The 20,369-nt window shown below is 34.9% G+C and overlaps 1 pseudogene; it reads right to left on the bottom strand.

The window, feature by feature from the left end:
• Positions 1–14,581: 14,581 nt before the first annotated feature.
• Positions 14,582–15,472, bottom strand: LOC113342521 (annotated as a pseudogene).
• Positions 15,473–20,369: the final 4,897 nt, after the last annotated feature.

The raw sequence follows: 20,369 nt of genomic DNA, 5'->3' as shown, positions 1-20,369 counted from the left end.
GACTAAGGGGAGGACATCTCCTTCCCAAAATTCAAAAATGAAAAAAGGCGGGAAAAATGGCAGCACGTGTTTGGAAGGCTTAATCAACACTTTGGAACGTGAAGAAGATTTATAAGGAATTTAATCCAGCTGCAGATGCGTAAAAATCAAAATCATTGATAAAAAAAGAAAGAAAATATCCCGAGTAAAAGAAGATTATTTGGGATTAATGGAGGAGATTCAACGCGTGTTTTTTCTTTAAATAGATTCCCTGGGAGTCCTATAGAGGGGGTTGAGATTTTGGGGGGGCTTTAGAAGGGCTGAGGAGTGAGAAATCAAGACGAACAACAAGCTTCCTGCTGCTGCTGGTGCTGAAGAACGCGAAGAACAGACTCCCAGAGACAGTCGTTTTTCAACAGTGTCAGCGACACAGAGGCGAGGGTCTTAAAAGATAATTAGAGTTTTGAAATATGTATCATTCAATTTTGCGTCATAGTGGAATCTAGTGTCTTGGTTACCTCTCGCCCACTTTGTTAATATTTTTGTATATAATTTTATTAAATCTTTAAATTTAATCTTCACAAGTCCGAGTGTTTGAACCTCATTACTACAACATCATTCAAAAATATCATCAGCATATCATAGTTAAGAAACAGGGAATTTAACCAGAAGCTATATTGAAATTTTTGGATTACCCATTGGATAATAGTTGAAATATTAGCATCGACGGATTCAATGCCAACAACGACGATTTTCAAACGTTATAGTCATACTTTAGCCAAATGTATATAAAGATTCAATACCGCAATACATAAATTAGTTACCTGTAGATACATCTATTAAAATCTTTAGAGATTATTATATCCAGAATAACCCTGTCAACCCATGTTAAGGTGGGAAATGTAGGCTACCTGACAGTAGATCACAAAACCCCATCTCCTTCAAGGTAGGAAACGCAAGTTTCCTGCATTGCCATAAAATATATGAATCAACTCAATAACAGGCATATTGGAATACATATTAGTATGTTCTCATAGCAAGGTGAGTATGTTAGTGATGAATTCAGCTTATAAGAAATAATCTATGATGCCAAAATTATTAATGGTGAATTTAAAACTCTTCCTCTAAACATAGTTAAGATTGAGGGTGGAATGTGCATAGCGAAGAAACTGCATTTTTAGTGTCTACACTGCTACTGCTAAAAAAATCGCAGTTTAGTTATTTATTTTAAAAATTTCCCTTCCGATACGAAAAAATAGACACCTCAATCCAAGTCCTAGAGGCCCCTGGAATTTTCAGTGGAGTAACCAAAGCTTAGTGCTTCTGCACCAGTCTATACTGCAAGTCTAAATCGGATATAAGAAATCAGATTGGATTATAACCAAAACAGAACTTCTACCAATGTTATTGATCTCGCGTATACCAAAAATCACTCTACTGTATAACAAAAATTAAAATACAACAAAATGTTTAAGAGATAAACTTATAGAATGAACCAAAGAGGTAGGTAAAAAAAATAGAGGCTTGTAAATTCCACATGAAGTAATAGATAAATTGGAACTTTATCACAGTAGATTAGAGCCTAGTTAGGTTCATGCATTAAGACATTAAAGGCGTGGCATCCTGACAAATAAAAAATCTTAGTGGGAAGGTGTCTATACCTGAGATTTTCAATGATGAGTTCTCGCATTCGGCAAGGCTGCTCACCGAGTCTCTGAAACACCTAGGAGTTGGTGATCGTTTTTGAAAAACCAAAAATAAACTAAAATTTAAAAACAACTTATGCGCAATACAAATAACATGTAAGGTGTATGTTCTGAGGTCTAGGTCTTCAAACTGGGTGAAACATAAATTAAACAAAACAATGGACACATAATAAGCATCAAGTGCAGCAACGATGGTGTTCCACTGAAAGGATTCCCTCTTTCATTTGTTGGCTTGCCTAAAATTTGGTTTGGCAATGCCGCAGTGGTCATCTAATTTTTCTTAATCAACCACATAACATAAACCAAAATTAATCTACAACTTGAAAAAAGTTTAGATTACGAAATCCAGTGAAAAAATTCCAAGTAATTACACCAAGACGAAAGATGGTTATGCCCAAGATTTAATGCAGTAGAAATGAAGTCGTGGGCAACAACTTGGGACCATTTTCTAAGAATTCTAAGAAAAAAAACATAAGTCAAGCAATGAAGCAAATGAAAGAGCATTATACAACATGAATAAAGTTTAGATTACGAAACCCAGTAAAAATTTTCCAAGTAATTACATCAAGACGAAAGATTATGCCCAAGCTTTAATGCAGCATAAAAGAACTCGTGGGCAACAACTTGGGACCATTTTCTAAGAAAAAAAACATAAGTCAAGCCAATGAACCATTACAGTGAGTGGGCAATGCTTCTTGCGCCTGCGCAGCTGCTTTGCTAATTTGAGGTAGCAACTAATACCTACAATGTTTTAATATAGTTCATTTGAAAAAAAATTGGTTGCCCATTCTCCCACTAAATTACTGTTTTGCATACTGATCAAAATCCTGATGTCACACTTGTCATTTCTGTTCTTCCATTCACAATCAGCTTTACACTTGAACTTCGAGTTAAAAAAATGTCGACATTGGGTCATTTCTAATATATCAATAGCCTCTCTAAACACCTTTTCACTGAGAGAACATATGGAAACAGTCTATCTATTTTCATAAATTCAATCAATGGTCCAATTCTATTTTCATAAATTCAATCAATAGTCCAATGGTGCCAGCCTATTTATTTAAACATATAAATGCAATTCTAAATTGTGATATTTAAGAACAACATACCCTCTTTGCATATAAGAAGAAGAACTCTATTATCTCCCGGCATTTGTGTTACCCAATCAGGTTTTCAGGATCCTATTAGGCTTATCTACTGCTCGAAGTTTCAATGTTCTCCCTTTGTTGTTGATGCTGCTTCTTTGTGCCCATATCTCCCTGTCCTAGACCTAGGAATTGATACACTTAACACGACGTGAGTATGGATTTGGATTCAAAAGATTAAAAAAATTAAAGTCTATTTGTGACAACATCAACCCCTTCTGTGAATAAGATGAAACAATCAAAATAAAATAAATCAGACAGGATCCACAGGGAAACAACCGATTTAAGTGTTAGTACAAAACAGTTGGGGTTAAAAGAAAAAAGAAAAAAACTTAGGTGATATACAAAACATGCATGCGCAAATCAAACACCGATTTCTTTTATATTCAAAATAAAAGAGCTAACGAAAAAAAATTCAGGAATTGAACCAATATTAATGCTGTTAAGAAAAATCATGAGGAGGAAATATATGAATGATGAATAGAGTTAGGATATATCAAACGCCTTATGCACAAAATATTAGTTAAGAACGACATTAATCTATGCAACAAACAAAACAAAAAAGTTAGTTAGTTAGAAGATTATGGTTCTGAAAAGAGAAAAAAAAATAGAAGGATCCTGGAGTCACAGAAAATATTTTGTTTTTTAGGGTTTTTCTGTGAGAGGGGAAAATTATTTGGGACGAAAAGAGTTGGAGATGTTTTTGTTTTCTGGATTGCAATATTGTTCTATGGATTGGAAGCATATCATTAGTTGTTAGGGTTTGGCATGTTTTTTTTTGTTTTATGTTTTGTGGGCGAAATTGATACAGAAAATGGTTTTGTATGTTTTTTTTTGGGTTTTATGTTTTTTTGCAGGAAATTTGTGTGAAATTCCTCTTTTTTCTCTTTTTTTGAGGAAAAGTGAAACATAGCAATTCTGTGAGAGGGTGACGGTCACCGTTCAACGTGGAGCCTAAGGAGCTTAGAATTTTAAAGGAGTTAGATTACGTTTTTCATTTCTTTTCTCTTCCGGACACAATCTATGTGTCCTTTCTTCATCTTCTCCGTCTCCATCTTCATCTTCTTTTCTCTGTAAATTTCTAGATCTGAAACTGATTTTGAGATGACGATAGATAAACCGCTTCCGCTGCAAACAAGCACCAACAACACAAATGTACCGATGAATCCAGCATCAAAAAACCAGAAAGGAAAAATAATTGAAGAGATGTATCAAAAGAAAACACAGCTAGAGCACATTTTATTACGTCCTGATACATATGTTGGTTCGATTGAGTAATATACAGAGTCTGTGGGTTTATGAAGGATCTGAGATGGTTTACAGATCGGTGAGTTACGTGCCGGGATTGTATAAGATTTTCGATGAGATCTTAGTTAATGCTGCTGATAATAAACAAAGAGATCCGAAGATAGGTGAGGTGAAGGTTGATATTGGTGTTGAAGGGAATACAATTACTAATCGTCGATTAGTGTGTATAATGACCTAACATTCTTAGGTGAAACTTGGGATTCAACTAACAAACTGTGAAAACTTGGGATTCAACTTTCTTTGACTTAAAGAAGGTAAAGAAGCATAGAAAGGGAGTTCGACAACCTACTACTACTGATGATACCACCTGTGAGTAAAATTTCTCCCTTTTCATCTTGTTCTTCGTTTTGTTTTATTACATTTTGTTTAAATTATGATGAAAAATTGACAAATTTCATAGATTATGATGATTAAATGACAGATTTCGTAGATTCATGTGTTGGTAATTTTGGAATTCCAAAATTATTAGTTTGATCTGTAGAAAGGAAGAGTAAGAATCATTCCATTGTCTAACTAATTGGGAATTTTCTATGTCCAGCTGATATAGAATGCGGTTCTGCCAATATTGAGACCAAGAGGAAACAAGTGGAAAGAAGGGAACGATATGGAGAACTAAATTTTACAGATGTTTGCAGTTAGATTGGGGTCATGTGAAAGAGTTGCAGCTGTTCATCAAGGTGTCGGTGATGGTTTTCCAGTTCAACGATGGAAAGAATAACAAGATGGGCCATGATGGTGTTGTTCGATGAGTATATCTAGATAATGCCTTTATATACTCTTTGATTAGTTTCATGACAGGTGACACCAATAATGTATGTTGGAATGAGTGTTTTCCTAAATTTTGATCATCTAACAAAACCTCCCATTAAATGTCAAATAATGTATGTGGGAATGAGTTTCATGACAAGTGACACCCATCATCTAGCGCATGAAAAGGAGATGGAAGTGTAGATGGTTTTGGTGTGCGTGTGACGTGCATTTAGAAGAAAATGGAGGTGTGAATAGTGATGCATAACAGGTTATGCATTCTCGAAAATGGTTGCATAACACGTTCTGCAGCCTTTTATTTTGCATGAATTGTTATACATTACAGAGAATGGTTGCATAACACGTCATGCAGGTAGGTTTTGTTAGTATTGAAACCAACAAAAAAAAGGTTGCATAACACATTATGCACCTATAATAATACCTGCATAACATGTTATGCAGTCGAGAAAATGGATGCATAACCTGTTATGCATCCGAAAATATGACTGCATAATGCATTACGCGTCGAGAAAATTGTTGGACAATATTTTATGCATCGATAAAATAGGTGCATAACCCGATATGCATCCGTAAATATGGATGCATACTGCATTATGCATCAATTTTTTTATGTACGCACTAAAATCAACCAAAACAATGGTTACATAACTTGTTATAGATGCATAACTTTGTTATCCAGATGCATAATTTGTAATGCAGTCGAGAAAATGGTTGCATAATTCGTTATACGTCTGCAGAATGTGTTATGCATCTTTTTTGGTGGCTGCATAATGGTTATGCATTAAATTTTGAAAATTTTTGCCTAAAATGATGATCACCTCCGATTTTTTCGTGAAAAACAAAAATTTGATATTCTTGTTTGTACTTGTTACGTAGCTCTCTTAAAAAGATTTCCAACGATATAAAATTTGTAAAATTCCAAGGCGCGGATTTTTAGATATGTTATATCCAAGTTGTGTTCCCAATTATACCCCTGATGCATAATCTGTCATGCGGATGCATAATCCGTCATGCAAACATTTTTAATAATTTCATATAACTATAGGTGTCACAAAAATAATTATGGGTGTCACGGTACCTAAAATTAATTGTGGGCCTGACAACGAAAACATAATTTTTTTTGGGCCTGCGCCTAGGCATACTGAAAATATTTGAGGCATACTGAATAATTCCAAAATAGGGTCACTAAATAAAAAACACCGTCACCCCTTAACTACCCTTTTTGATAATTGCATAACTACCTTCATTTAATTAGCGTCAATGATTATGATTAGTTTTAATAATAATGATAATAATAATAATGATTAATTAATAAATTTAAGGATTGACTAAGATAAGTTGTTAGTTAGTTGAAAAATATGATTTTTAAGTAAGTGTGGGGTTTTTGAGAGAGGAAGAAGAAGTGAAAAAAACTAGGGTTTTTGAGATTTGGGGATTTGAAGCCAAATCCAGAGAACAAATACATTAATGAAGAACCTTCTGCTGATAATACACAGGTATACTCGTATACGACGTCTAATCTCTCTTTTTTAGCTCCAAAAAATTGAAATTTTCCAAACTTCTTCGGAGTTCAATACTTGGTTCGGCTGAAATATAAGAGCCGAACTTCTCAGGGAAGAACAGTTCGGCTTGTTCGATATAAGGTTCGGCTAATAACTCAAAGTTCGCCTAAAGTATATACTAAGTTCGGCCAATAACTAAAAAAATTTGAGACACACAGAGTGATGTTCGGCTTAAAACCTGTACAAGTTAAATCAACCGAACTGTATTGTAATACAAAACTTTGCCAAGTTTACATGTTCTGCTGAAAACATTGAGAAGTCGAATGAGCCGAACTTTATTGAACCCTAAGTTGTAGCCTGAGTTCGGCTAAAAATTTAATTACTAATTACAACCGAACTGATCTTCCACATAGCAAGTTCGTCTGTTTTTGTCGCAAACTTCTGGGCCGAACCAACTTTTGATAATCAAAGAATTCTATCGATCAAACTAAGCAATAATGGTTAAAATCTAGATGGTTTTTTGTGAAAAACCTTCTAATATACATTATTGGGGGTGGGCGAGTTATGAAGGGTGGTTCGGCTACTGAAAATGGAGAAAGAAGAAGAAGAAAGAATAAGAAATGTGTTGATTGATTCTAGGTTTTGATTAGTTTTAGTCTAGATTTTTAATTTAATTAAGAGTATTTCAGTAATTTTATTTATTTTAGTTTAAGTTCTTAATCAAATTGAAAGATATAAAAGTAATTTAATATAATTAAAGGGTAACCTAGTAATATTGGTATGCTTGTACACCCCTTATAAAGATATCCTAAATGGCATCATCATCTAGTCTGCCTCAAAAATAGTGTTCTATGTCCTTTAGTGGGCTTTGGGTTTTCTATGTAATGGGCTGTACATGTGCTCTCACAGCTGTAAGTGAGTTGCATCTTACATTTTCTCTCGACTTTTTACGATCTAAAGTATGAATGACTTTTTAGGGACCATTTTTTTTTGAGGAGACCATGATTTTATTAGGCCACCTTCCCTGTAATAATAAGGGGTGTCCTAAAACTTTGAATGACTAATCTACCCTTAATCTAATTTATTTTAAAACCAACCTAATAACCACCTATATATATATATAACCACCGCCTCCTCCCACCACCACCGCCCATCACCGCCGATTACCACCATCACCACTTCCGATGATCACCACCACCAACCACCGATTACCACCACCACCACCGCCGCCCACCACCGCCGATTACCACCACCACCACCACCTTCGATTATCACCACCACCAACCACCGATTACCACCACCACCTCCTCCCACCACCATCACCACCGCCTATCTAAGAAATGTAACAAAATCAATGCAATCACAATTAAGTTCGGTTACATAATAATTTTATCGAGTATAAAAGACGCCAGCCGCAACCTGATTCTGCCATGGAACCACTCCGGAGGTATTTTCCAACAAACCCTTCGCTTTAATTTTATTTTGATTGCTTCAATCAAATAGAAATCATCAAAATAGGGTTTTAATAGGAGTTACAGAGCCATGTTCGGTTAGGTCGATTTTCCAAAAACCCTAGTTTACTAACCGAACTTCTTGAAAATGAAGAACACGAAGAACAGTTCGGTTCTATTGGATTTAAAACTAAGTCACCGAACTCTCTATTCGGTTGTTTCGCAAAAAAATTTAAAATTACAAAGTAACCGAACTCCACCCTTAGAACTGAAAAAAACAAATCCAGTCTAACCGAACTGTGTTGTTGTGGCCACTATGTTGTGTTCCAAAATAACCGAACTTATCCAATAGAGTTCGGTTTGTTTGCAAAAACTTTTAAAACTACAAAGTAACCGAACTTAGCCAATAGACGTTGGAACTTCACATTTTTTTTGTTTGTTAAGTTCGGTAACTTTACAATTTTATCGCGGAAACCGAACTCAGAGTTCGGTTGGTTAGCTGTTAGGTTCAAGTTTGCGAAAGAACCGAACTTTGTAAACTTATATACTCTTATATTACGTAAAGTTCGGTTAGATCAAAAGTGCATGCAGTTTGCGAACCAACCGAACATAACGCTGTAACTCCTGGAAATTATTAGAGAGTTCGGTAACCTGAGTGTTTGGAACAAGTAACCGAACTACACTTTCAGATGAGGTTGGTTACTTGTTCATCTCACGGGGCAACCGATCTACAACTTCAGATGAGTTCGGTTACTTGTTCTTCATATAAAGTAACCGAACTGTTCAAAATCCAGTTCAAATCCGGATCATTTTGAAGATTAACAAATATTTTAGGAGAGGATGGAGATGAAGAATCATATGAGTTTTCATCATTTGAATACTCAAACTTAGTGAATTGGAAAAAAATAATTTATTTTCCATGTTTTTCTCCTTCATCTTCTCTAACTCTACTCTCTCAATAATTCTACTCAACTAATAATAAACCCATCTTTTAATTTAATCTCACTAATTGTTTTTACCTAAATCATTCACTAATCATAACCTAAAATTAATTAAGAGGGTAGATTAGGTATTAAATAAATAACTAGATATGGGGTGACCTAGAATTATTTCTAATGCCTTTACCCAAAATAAAATTATGGTCCCAAAAAAAAATCATGGTCCCAAAAAATCGTTCTAAAGTAAGGAGGAGGTTTGTTTCATTACTACAATTTTATTAACCGTTTGTTAAGATTCTTTCTAGAGTTTCTTCCGTTTAGTGAGCTTTGGTTTTCTATGTTCTTTAGTGGGCTTTGTCTTTTTTATTTCGTTTGGTGGGCTTTGAGTGTTCTATGTATTGGGTTGTAATGCGCTTTCACAACTGTTAAGGAGTTGCATCTTACATTTTTTGGAGGCTTTTTACAATCTAAAGTAAGAGGGGGTTTGCATTTACTCATTCATTGCCACAATTTTATTTATTGATCAAAGAAAAAGTACCCTCCAATGGTTTACTGATCAAAGAAAAAGTACCTTCCAATAGAAATGGTAGTTACCATTGTAACTTGCAAGTATACCCTTGAAACACAAACATAAAAGGAATATCAGTTTACACTGGACTAAATTAACAAACAACAGGCCGGTGTATAATTGCCTAAGCATGTACCCAATGAGTTTGAATCTTATCACATTCATTTATTGGGCCGACCGACCGGAGGGCCCGAAAGACCCGTAGGAGGGAGTCCCTTTTATAGCCACTTTTTTGTCAAATGAAACCTAACAAAATCAATCCATGTCCTTGGTTAAGGTCTTATACATCTATTTCCTTTAAAATCCTAACCTCATAAGGCTCCACGTTGAACGGTGACCCTCACCCACTCATAAAATTGCTCCGTTTCACTTTTCCTTAAAGGAGAGAAAAAACAATTTTTCTCAAAATATTCTCATCCCGTAAAAATTAAGGAAAAAAAAAAGAATAAAACCCTAAAAAATATTCTTTCTCCATTTTTTCCCTCTCTCCAGCCGTGTTCAAGAGATGCAGAAAGAGGTTTTCATCTTCCACATCTCCAATTCAACTATTCTAACCTAAACCTTCTTATTATCTCACATCTTTGATCTTCAGGGAAACGATTGTATCTTTGTACCTCAAAAACTAAACCTAACTATCGTGTTCTTACGTAATTATCCCAGTAAAACTTTCCCCTCCAACCCTAAAAACCATTCTTCTCTGCCGCTCTCCATCTCTCGCCTCATTTCTTCTCTGTTCTCCTTCGTCTTTTGATTTCTCTAACAGGAACGAAGAAGTAAGGCACATCAGGTATGATTGTTCATCACATGTTCTTATTTTTAATGAACACACTCTGTTTTCTATTTTGTAAGTTAGAGTTTACTTGTTTTTTTTGAGTCCTTAAGTATGGGTTTGTTTTATTTTTAGCATAATCATGATGTAAACTCATCCCATCTCGCCTCAAACAGTCATCATACGTATTGATTCACTAGCCAACTCATTTTATATTTAATAACCCTTATCTAATAGACTAACATTTTTTTTGTTGCAGAGATTAATATTGATTCACATAAGAAAAAATCTTATCGAGATCAAGCTAATTGGAAGCAATTATTACGTATTATTTTCCTTACCTAATTGGTGGAGAAGTTGTCAATTTACTGGCTCAAATAGATATTACGTTTGAATTCTATTATTTTCATTACCTAATTGATCGAAATTAATTGAATTGGTCCATATTTCCTTATCAGATGAACCAACAATACTATTGATTTTCAAAAGATTATTAATTAGGGTTTACTATTGGTTTTCCCTATTTTGATTGAATTTTTGTGAATTAGATTTAAATTGGTAAAGTCTTTTTAATTTGATTATTTTTTTTTTGATTGAATAAAAAAGGTTCCCACAATTGGGACGTCATTTGATATGAAATTCTTAGATGGTTTTTCAGCAGAGGCTGGGAAGCATGGTGAATCATTTTTATACCCGTTCCCTTTTAGTACCATAACAAAGAATTTTCAGGAGGTGTGATTTCATATTATTCAACATAATACACGCAACAACTTTTGCCTCTAATTTGTATATTCTATGTGTTAAAATTTGTAATAAAGGGGTGTTGTGACTATTTCTTCATTGGAAGCAGATATGATACTTTTGGAGAGGTGGGAAAAGCATCGGTGTGAACAAAGAGAGCTGGCAGGAAATGATCTATTCTGATATAGGTGGGCATCGAAAGCAGATATGAGACTCTTGATGGAGGAATTGTCAGAGAGAACGATTTACTCTCTGATAAATGCGATTGCATTCTACTCTATTCAGGTATATCCACAATCATTCAGATAAAAGAAAAAAAAACAAATTACCATGAATTTGCGCATTGATCTTCAATTGCCTCTGCTCCCATTCATTCAGGTTCGCACATTATCTCATTATACTCTTTGCTTTCATTTTTTTAAGGTCAGAAAATTTGAGATTAGTTAAATACTGGGTCTTATAATTGTCGTAGTCTGTGGTTTGCGTTGGGAAAAGCATGCAATAACAGTGTTTAGAGAGTGCCTATAGGAGCCATCATCTTGCGTGTAGTGGTGGGGGTTTTCTTATGGGTGCCTGCCTCTTTTGTTGAAATTAAGACTAATAAATGGATGTCCTCCGTGTCAAACTGAGACAAACATAGTTTTTATCTGATCCCTAGTCTTCAAGTTTTTTGTTTTAAGATTTATGATGGACGTAAATGTTTATGCTCCCAGGTAGCACTGGCATCAGGTCAAGGACATTTCCTTGGAGCTGTGAGGAAATCTCAGCTAGAACTAAACTACTGAATGGTCGATGTGTTGAGGCATATGGAGTTCCACTGTCAACAGTCTACGTTCACTTTCCAACACAAGCTCAAGTTAGAGTAGGCAAATTGTTATCAAAGGCGTTTTTATTCCTTCAACATTGCTTGATTATCAATGCAATAGCTCTCCACTTATGACATATTGAACAACATATTCCTGATTATATATATATATATATATATATATGTTATAGTTACTCTTTCTAGCCTTTATAACATTACCCTCTTGGATCCCTACGTCCTCAATCTGCCGTGTCTAATCTTTATTAACGTCAAAAACATTTTGTTATTAAAAAACTATTTCGGGTTTTTGGTTTTGTTTACTAGGATTTATAGTTTTTAATTTGATTTCATTTACTAGGGTTTTGTTAGTTTATTGGTATTTTTGTGTACTATTGAAACTGTTCTTTTTGCATATCTGTGATTCTAGGGTTTTATTGAACATTTGATTTGCACTTCGGACTTTTCTCTACAGGTCTGCAGAGTTGTGTATGTTTGGAATTACTATTGAAGCAGCACTAGGTACTCATCTAGGGTAAATGTCAAGACCATCAAGGAGGGCAGGTAAAAAAACTGTATTATCATTTTTTGATGAGGCTGAGCGAGAATACAAGTCCTTAGTTGTGGAGCATTCTTGGGAATGCTTTAAGTAGTGACACATAACAGTATATGCATGTCTAATTAATTAGTCATTTTGTTTTCTTCTGCTTGAGGCTCCTAGAACGGAGGGAAGTTTTGGCATCACCTTGAAGTTGCTCACAATAGGTAAATTCTATGGCAACCGACTCAACTGCACAGTTTATTAAATCCGTGAAAATGAAAGAAGCTATTATTTTGGCTGCCAAGAAGTTGCAGTGGAGACTAGTGAAGACTTTGGAATAAATCCCAATATTGTCAAAATTAATATCAAGTTGTAGGAAATTCATTTGTAAAATTTCTCTAATTTTCATGAAAATTGATTTATGTAGTTTTTCCCATGGATTTTAGGTGATGCATATTTGTAATGTATTTCATATGGAAAAAACTGCAGGTTTCCTTGATAGTGATAGTTGGTCCTGCTCTTGAAGATTTCCTTGCCCAGGTATCTTAGAAAAATTATTTCCTTGCAATCATGGGTCTCATTGGGAATGGTTCTCCTACGTGTATGTACATAAATTTGAATGGTGACTACTTCAATTTATTGTTTGGTTCACAGTGTGTGTCGAGACGGAATTCAAGGTGAAGTCCTGCCAAGGCTTTTTATTGAAGGTTTGACAAGTACCTTTCATGAAACATTTTTTAGTATTCTAAAACATTAACATGATAATTTGTAAATATGCCCTCTGCTTTTCCGCAAAGGTTAACCAATTTGGTTCTGTGCATGTGAGCATTGAAGCTGGATAGGATGTATTTAAAAACATTCTTAGCAACAGATGGTTCTTTGCTGAACTTTATGTATTTAAAAATATTCATATATAAGATGTTATACTAACTTCTCCTATTTGGGGTGCAGTGGTGAAACCGAAGATACATTTGTTGTCGATTTTTCTTTGGTTTTGGCCATGGTGAGTTTGTTTCTTTTTATTTTCTTAGTTATTGTTATTTATCTTTTATATCATCATTTCTGCTTAAAAATTGCTCCTTATTATTTGTGTGTAAATCTGAATGAAATTTGTGAAGCTCACATATATTTGTCACATAGAAATTTCTGTTTTTGTTCCTTGCAGAACGCAATTGGTAGATTGGATGATTGAGTTGCACCACAGGGAATGCTGGTGAATATACTTTTTTTCCCTTCTATTATTACTGCAGTATACAACTAAAGACTACCAGAGCCTGCAACTTCTTGGTTCCCTTCATAAAATGGATGAATCCATGAGACGCCAACCCATAATACCTATAGTTATAGGGTTTTGGTAGCTCTAATCTCATATCTTTAATGTTGATTTTGTATGCAATTTCTTATCCTATAAGAAATTAGAGGAGGAATTATAATAGATTTAAGAGAGGTGGAGTGAGTGAGAGAACGAAAAGGATCAGAAATACAAATTCAAAAACTTAACGTTTGTTTGTCTAGATATTTCTTAAGTTTCAAGTACGAAATTCAGAGTCCATATACCATTCTCTTAAGTTCTCATTTAACTATGATATGATTTTGTAGGAGCAGAAGACATAACTGTGTGCAGGTTTCTGAGAAATTTTACTTCCCAAGTAAGAGCTTCAAAGAGGTTGTCGTATTCTGCTGCTGGCCCGGGTATTAATGTGAACAGAATCCCAGACATGGACCAGATTATGCAAACCTGCAAACAGAGGACCTTTGCTAAGTCAGTCAAGGTATACAAACAATTTGTTACCTCTCTCTGTGTACCTTTATCTTCTTTCCTTTTTTTTATTGGTTAGATAAAAACCCAACGCACGAGTTTTACATCCTACACCGTCTAAAACATCTAAGCCCTAATACTCTTCACAAACGTTCTCTCCTGACATTCTAACTTCGATCTTCAGTGATTCTTCCATTCAGGTAAGTCTTCTTTTGTTACATGTAAGTTTTCTTTTGAAATTTTGAAAAGAAAACTTAAATAAGGTTCGATTCTAAGGTTTATACAGTGGGAAAAGCCTGAAACTTGCATATACATTTGCAGGTCAGTTCACAAAATCTCTAACTTGCATATACGGAGGCGCTGGCTGAATTCACAAAATCTTTACCAAATCATATCGGGACTGGGGCGAGGCGAAGCCGATATTTACCAAATCATATCGGGACTGGGGCGAGGCGAAGCCGAGCTTTACCAAATCATATCGGGACTGGGGCGAGACGAAGCCGAGCTTTACCAAATCAAATGGGGACTGGGCGAGGCGAAGCCGAGCTTTACCAAATACAAAATATGTTTCAAAGAAAGAGGCATTTATACATTGTATTTGTAGTTGTAGATTGAATTGGTAAACCAAATTACGCCCGGACACAAAATCTAGTATTTATTTATTTTTCATAGAGCAATCTGACATATGATATTTATTTATTTAGATAGGATACATAGAAGCCATATAGTTATGGCTTATGCATATTTATTTATTTTCCATAGAAAGCTTCTATGATTTATTTAGATATTAATTTGGCTTATATGACAGCAAGTTACACTTGGATTCATGCATAGATGTCATATATCCATAATTTATTCAGAAGCAGCTAGGTGATTGTTGATGTCTTCAATAGCCTGATAGCAGAAAGGAAGATAAGCAAAGGGAGTTGGGGAATCCTTGTTGATTTTCTCATACACAAAAGACCAAGTCACAATGCTTCCGTGTCCAGTTGGCTTTGGATTAACTTCAATTATTGAATCAAACTTCTTGTAATCCTTCATCAAATCTCCTCCGAATATACGGTGATGCAACGTCTATGTTTCATCGTTGTGTGTTGTTTTTTCTGTTACGGATATAGTCTTACCCTCTGCATGCACGACTGGTGTGAAGTTGCAAAACATAAATCAAACAAATCAAATCATGCATAACTACATGGATTAAAATTGCAATATATAGTGTATTTATACATACCAAGGACATAGTTCCACTCCTTGATACAACCGGAGCGGCTTGCATCTCCTTCGATAACTTTGCCGTCAGTGAAAAGATGAGGAATTGCCTTTGGGACATCTTTTTGGTGCTTGAAAATAGTATAAAACTTATCAGCAGGGGAACTGACCTCCAATTCAATTACAAGTTTCCCAACTATACCAAAATCACCATTTTGAGCCATTGATGTTTGATGATTGTTGCCCTAATGTATGCACAAAAGAATATGGAAGTCGAACTATAGAAGAATAGAGAAACTGATGCTGAATCCATGTTGGTCGAACGAGTTTATATAGAAATAAGTTGATTAACTGTTCACTGTGGCATTATGAGTTGTACATGTCTAAATTTTCTTTTACGCGACTAGCCATGTGAAATCCAACGTACGACGGTATCGAAATATCACATCGTGGGGATTTTTTTTTCTCACTTTTTTTTTTGTTTATCATAAAGTCAGCGTCATAAACTCAAGTACATGCCCAAATTGGCAATTTTCTCGAGGACCATCTATAGTAGGTACTAATACTGCCATATATAGCCCTATCCTATCCGTAAAAAACTCCATATCCGTCGGTCAAATGATACAGGAAGTTGTTGAATTTTAGTACCGTGGATACAAATGGCCGACAGACCGGAGACCGTCAAATTATCGCTAGTTAGACATTTTTAATTTTGTCAAAGAATCGCTAGTGAGATATGTTTAAATTTTGTCAAAGAATTTGCTACTTCCATTTACGTCCGTACAAACAACATCCAACCACCATTCTTGGATCCTTGTAATACACATGATTAACCATCCTGGTGTTCATATGGGCGGTTTCAAGAGTAAACCCATATTTCCAGTGAAAAGATATAATATATTGCTGGCTAGCTGTTTTCAAGATAGCCATGTAAATAGCTCTTACGTATTGCTCCCACACCGATCCATGGCATTTAGGTAGGATCCACCTGGTTGATACTCATTTTGAGAAGCTAGATAGTCTAGCAAGGTTGATACTGTTGGAGCAAATTACTCGTAGTTAGATGCAGAAGCTAAGAAGGAAGTACTTCAGAAACCTATTTCAGAAAAAATTAAAAAAATAAAGGACTTCACAAACCATACCCATCTCCGTTCAACTCTTGAAAGCCGAAAATTTTTAGTAGGTTTTGTTCAAATTAAATTAGGGTTTCAATGGTATTTGTTAGCTAGAATCGGAAATGGTTTGGATAACATTTTGATTTGATCAATGAAAGAATTAGATTTGGCGTGTGCATCTTCACCATGCTACCTACTTGTCGACCGCACTGAAACAATTTGAAAAACTGTTGTGAAAATTGACTACACTTTATGTACGTACTTCTAACTAACTGTCCCATTGATAAGGATGCAAAATGCTATGATCATTGATTAGCGATGCGATAATGCATGCAGCTAAACCATTTAAAAATGATCGTTAAAACAGTCGTGGCTGATGGAGAAAATTCATAAAGCAACGATACCAGACTGATCACCCTAGATATATCCTCAAGCATCTTACCACTGTGGAGTTGTAATGGGCTAAAGTGGATCTCAGCACTCTCTCACACGGGGTATTCCTTAAAAACCACGGCCAGTTTAACATTTCTCCTCGTAAAACTCATTGTGTCAAGAGTAATTAAAAGGTGAGTTAAATCTAATACACTCTAATCTTGAAAATAACATTAACAAGTATCATAAGTTATTCGTTCAAATCTTGTACACATGTTGGTTAATTCCAACTATTTGTAAGAAAACATATATCCTTAATTTGGTGTAAAAGTAAAAACAGAGATGCCTAAGTAATCGATTGCTGAGATTACTTAATCACTTAAGAGATGAACTTTCGATTGCTTATCAAACGTTGATCCATGAAAAGTAACAATTTTACCACCATTTATTCCTTCACGTTCAATCGATCCTGTCGAGTTCGGTATATATGACTAGATCGTTATTAACGTAAGATTGTTCAAAATTAAGCTGACGAAATCAATCCGTGACGGATCGTCTGTATATGTTTGCAAAAGAATGTAGAAAATTAGTCAGCAAAAGAATCCACATGGCAAAATAACAACATAAAATTGGTTAAAAAGATCAAAACCAACAATTCCTATGTGAAATGGACAGTTAGATTTTGATACTGTTTAAATGGACAAAAATATAAAAATAGGCAGGATGTAAGCAGTTTCATCGTGCCCATTTTCAAATATTTTTTCTTATTTTTAATTTACATAGGATGTATCCAGTTTCATCCTTGTTATTTTTTAAATTTAAGCTAGGATGAATCCAGTTTCATTTTGCTATTTTTTTTTGGTCATTTCACCCAAACTATTTTTTACTCGTCCATTTGAACCGTGATTTAAAAATTTGGACAAATGACCATTTTCCGAAATAACAATGCTCCTTGATATTTGAAATTTCTTTTGATCACGCAGCGCGAGATCAAAAATGAACGGAAAATGGGTCACTTGTTCAAATATTTTTAAAACATGGTTTAAATGGACGAGTGAAAATTAGTATGGGTGGAATGGACACCAAAAAATAGCAAGAATGAAACTGGATTCATCCTGGCTTAAATTTAAAAAAGAGCGAGGATGAAACTGGATGCATCCTGATGTAAATTAAAGATAAGAAAAAGTATCTCAAAATGGGTAAGATGAAACTGTTTACATCCTGGCTATTTTTTCATTCTTGTCCATTTAAACAGTATCAAATTTTACATATCTTTTTCACCCAGAAATTGTTGATTTTGGTCTTTTTAACCAATTTTGTGAAAAATGCACTCGTAGTTTATCCTTTTTGACAGTCTCAAAATTCAGATTCTTCAGAATGCTCTTCACTTGTCTCATAAACATCCTCGACTCTGTTTTCTTCTTCTCTTAAGTCTTCCTTTCTATTCTGGGGGAACTTCCCTGATCCATATTTTATGTGTATACTGCAATGATCCATAAGTATTTCTTGTGTTGAGCATAAAACGATTGAGTTGATCATTCCTTTATGGTTAACATAGACGAAGCTCCGTAAGTTCTCTTATGTCGAGCATGTTCAATTAAATTAATCACTTTTGTGTTTAATTTAATTGAGTATTCCGATTAAATTAATCATGGGTTTACTTGTGGTTAGTTTAATTGAGAATTTTGGATATAAAAAATCATTTCATTATGGTTTTTGGTATCCAATAAAATCCTTCTTTTCTTGTAAAAGTAAGGCCGCTCTTGTTGTTCTTTCGAGAATGACATCAAATGGGGGAGAGTTCTTTTGAACTTGAGCTTAATTTCCATATCTTTGTGGGGAATGCGGCTGTGGAATTATTTAGGGGTTATCTTGTATCTTTATAAATTCCTTGATGAATGCATTTAGCTTCGGCTTTATGATTTCATCTAAATAAGTTGATATGTACTTTTCTTTGGTCTTGAAGCATCTTCGTGGAAATTTCATTAGGATCCCGTTTTCGTACCTTTGCCAATTTTATTGACAAAAAGGGGGAGAATTAATATGTAGTTCACACTGCAAATACATATGATTTACGTGTTTTACGGGTCATTATGTAAGGCGGAGTGGTTTTCATGTTGTGAGGAAAGTATTGGCTAAGGGGGAGTGATACATATCACCATAGTATTGTTGTGGAAGTTGTGATATAAGAACTTTGATGCTGTGTAATAATACTATGACATTGTATAACAATGATCGAGAGCTTTTGTTTTCTCATTGTTATGGATACGGAACTTCAACAACTATGATGCTGAATTGAACATCTATGGAATCATGGGAGTACTTGGAAAATACAAAGTTTTCGAGTAATGTTGAAGCACCAAGGAGATCAAGCATGTGGACGAGAAGCTACAAAGTTTTATCTATTTTGTAATCTATATGCATTGATAGTTTTGTCACTAAAATTGACAAAGGGGGAGATTGTTAGAGCATTGGTCGCTCAAAATCGCATGCGTTGCTATCTCAAGCATGTTTGTCAATGTTAGTGATCAAAACTATGTGTCTTGATTTCTAGTTTACTTATGACTAAGTCACGGTCTAGGATAGTTAGGTATAGTTGAGCTCCAGACTCCATGGTGATTATCTTACGAAGACGAAGAACTACTCAAGGAACCAGTGGAATTTCATCAGACCAAAAGGTATGTGGAGACTTAAACTCATATGTCAATTAAAACTCTATCTACTTTATATCCTACTCTTGAGACAAAAGTCGTATAAGTATGATAGTTTTCAAACATACACATTTGCTATTTCGAGCCGAGTTTACTCGCCTATCTTTTTGTCGAAATATGTGTTGGTAAGCTTTTGCTTTAACCATTTTCATCTTTACCCGTGACGAAAGTCATGATGACGTTTCAATCTTGAAAATAGCTTTGATGACGATAGTCGATTCTTTTTGTCTAACGACTATTGTAACATTATAGAAGAATGTTTCAATGATTGAAATGTAGAGTTGAGATTACCAACTATGGATTTAAGCATATAGTGTGTTCGCACATTAGTGTATAAATCCATGTGCCGGAAACCAAGTGTGTGCATGCGGTATTGGTGAAGGAGACAGGCTAGGTACGCGTACCCGTACGCGTACTGGCGGAAGTTTTTACACCAAAATTTTTTGCTGAGTTTGTAAGTTTGCAAACTAGTAAACCAGTCACCTTAGGTACACATACCCGTATGTGTACCCACGGAAGTTTTTGAACCCAAAATTTCTGTTGAGTTTGTAAACTTAAATCCGGTAGCTAAGGTACGCACACCCGTACGCGTACCCAAGCTGGTTAATTCTCAAATCGGTAGTTTCATGAACTTAAACAATAAATCAATAAGGAATGCAATCTTTGCAAACCGTGGATATTTTGTTCATGAATTGATTCAAGTAAATCAAACCGATTTTGTTTAAATTATGTCTGTGAATAAAGACCTAAGAAATTGAACAACTCTTGAACTAGTTCTTATGAGTCTTTTGAACTAGTTATGAGAAAGATGAATATGGTTAATATGAAAGTGCTCATATGGCTAACCATTGGTTAACTATTTGTGAACCAAACCAATGTACACGTTTAGGTACAGTTACTCAAACCTAAATGAATACATTTCTTTTGTGTGTGAGAGAAGCTAAGTTTCGATCTAACGGTTAAAAGATATTAGCTTGGATAAGTC

Source organism: Papaver somniferum, unplaced genomic scaffold (assembly GCF_003573695.1).
Source record: "Papaver somniferum cultivar HN1 unplaced genomic scaffold, ASM357369v1 unplaced-scaffold_43, whole genome shotgun sequence".
NCBI lineage: Eukaryota > Viridiplantae > Streptophyta > Magnoliopsida > Ranunculales > Papaveraceae > Papaver > Papaver somniferum.
This window is presented reverse-complemented; position numbering and strand designations above follow the sequence as displayed.